Consider the following 2,708-nt stretch of genomic DNA (forward strand, 5'->3'; position numbering starts at 1 on the left):
ACCACATTCCTCTGCCCTGTTGCAGACTACCAGGACTGGAGCAGACCCGAGTCAGCATACGGAGGAAACTGGGTAAAATGGACCTTACAGTTCTCAGTATCACACTGGACTGGTCCTCTATATGTCCAAACAAGAAGACGATTTGTATATTATCTAAGAGTGATCCAAAGAACTATGGGACCCGATAAAGATTTCATCCAAGGGCAGAGACTGGATTGTTTGATGGAGCAAGTTTAGTAAGGAGTGGTGGGGAAGAATGCATTTGCTTTATAACTGTATCCTATTAATTTCAGCTCATTCGGTATAACTGTTGCATTAAATTAAGATACATTAGAATTCAAGGTGAAAAATATTAAATGAAACCAAGGAGGATATTTTGTATTAATGAAATGAAGACCTCTATAACAATGTTACTCTTTCCTGTTTCCCTTCTTGCTCTCTTTCCATCAATCCACTTAGGAGACTTTCCAATCTGCATACTTTATATACAATGTCTATAAATGTGACATAGATTCCATCTCCTTCTGTCCCCTTGTTGCCTGAAATCCCTCCATCCCTACATATCCTTCACCCACAAGAACTAAAGTGTGACTCCATCAACGCATTTCTCTGTGAGCTTGAGCAAATTACCTCCCTTCGTTGAATTTCAATTTATCATCTGTTAAGTACAGATAAAAATTCCTACCTTGAGGATTAAATAAAGTAATGCTTATAAATTGCTTAATAAGGCCTCTAGCACATAATAATAAATGATAGGTATCAGTAAAACAAGGTTAATGATAAAAGAAATATACATAGCCATTTCATCTTCTTTCAAGATCAGAAAATCAGCCTTCTCTGTAATATGTGCCAGTCTAGCGTATGTAAAGTTCAGGATGTGTTGCCTGATGATAGTGATTATAATGACAATGAAATGTAACAATAGCAGTAATGATTGACAACAAGATGCCCCCGAAATCTGAAAGCAAGTGGCCTGGGGTAAAATACCAGTGTGGGTAATGGAGCCTTAGTGGATTGCTGTTAGGAGTCGGCAGATTAGGTTGAGATGCTGTAATTGGAGACTTGGGTGGCTCAAGTCCAGCATAAATTCCATGCAGACTTTAGAGCAAAACCAAACACAGGAGAATATTTGATAAATATCCTCTGTGTACAACACTCAGATGCTGCAGATCACCTTCAGTCTCTCAGCTGTTCTTACCCATAGAGCAGTGAGCCATCATATGTAAATATTGAAGGATGGCCATAAATTTGTTTTATCTAACCTCAGCACCATCACATAATGTCAGAAACATTAAAAGAAAATGCAAATGTCCAAAGGCTAAGGGAACTGTAATTTGAAGTAAGCAATGGGTTCTATAAAACAAATTGCTTCCTGACAAAACCAATTGCAGTTTTGATAGAATTATAAAATCATTCCCTTATGGGATGACAATTATATTTGAACATTATCAAATCATTTGCCAGTTCCTCATACGGTTTTAAATAATTCAAATTAGACTTAAACATGAGCAATCTCAAAATGGAATGATTCAATGAAAACTGGCTGAGGGTTTATAGATAAAGAGGTTGTGGTAATAATAATATGTGAAACTCCAAATGGGGTTTGAGTGGGATTGCTCACCCCATGTTTAATATCTTGGTTAATAGAGTGGGTGATGGAATAGCAATATAAAATGTTGCATTAGGTCCATTTCAGAAGAGTGTTTGAATGTAAAGGAAAAAGAACGATGGGAATAGAGACCCAGGGAAGCTAAAAATTGCAGCAGAAAATAAAAAGCTGCCCTTTGGATTGTAAACTTCAGCATAAATTATGTGGTGTAAAGTATTCTGAAACACAGGCTTTATTAAGAATATCTGGTGATGTTGAAGAGGCAATTGGATAATGGCAGGCAGGACTTTTGAAATAAACTCCTGGTGACAGTTTCTCTTTGCATCCAAACTCTCTCATTCAAATGAGTTCAAGCTGATGCCTATCAACTTTGTAAAATGGGGAAAACTAGGAACTAGAAGTTAAAATATTAACTGAATGACAAAAGCACTGTAACTTGTAAATAATGGCTGTATGTAAGTGAAATGAGAAAACCGGACGTAACTTTTCCAAAGGCAATGCTTTCTTCCCATTTGTTTGGATAGCAGTTTAAAAAATAAGCGTTAGAGATACTGGATTGAAATTGAGTATAGGAACAACTTGAGGGGAAATAGTAGGAAAATAAAGTCCAGCAAATGCAGGGTCTAGACTGCAGGAGAGGCCTCTGAGGTATCTGGTTCTATAAACTTCAGACGTATTTCATTATAGACAAAGTTGGGAAAGTGTGCGAGACTCTTGGAAACTGACTAAACATGTGCTAATAAAATCACTCATCAAAATGATCATGAATACCTTAGAGATCTGCATTTCATAGATGGGAAGTTGAAACTCAGAGTGATTTAGTAACTTGCTCAGAACGACACAGCCATTTTGAGGCAGAGTCCATCCTCTGCTCAGATGTGTTTTCCACTCTGCTCCAAGCGGCCTCATGGTGAATTGATGACTTAAGTGAGGCTCATCTCTCTGGCTGAATGCTGGGTCCAGAGCTTAGCTTTGGGAGCCAAGCTACGTGGGTTCAAATCCTGGCTCTTCCCTTTACTAGTAGTATAACTTTAACCTCTCTGTCTCTGTTTCCTAATCTGTAAAATGGGGATAATGATGGTACCTGCCGCTTCGTGTG

The sequence above is a fragment of the Camelus ferus genome, chromosome 12 (assembly GCF_009834535.1).
Source record: "Camelus ferus isolate YT-003-E chromosome 12, BCGSAC_Cfer_1.0, whole genome shotgun sequence".
Lineage (NCBI taxonomy): Eukaryota > Metazoa > Chordata > Mammalia > Artiodactyla > Camelidae > Camelus > Camelus ferus.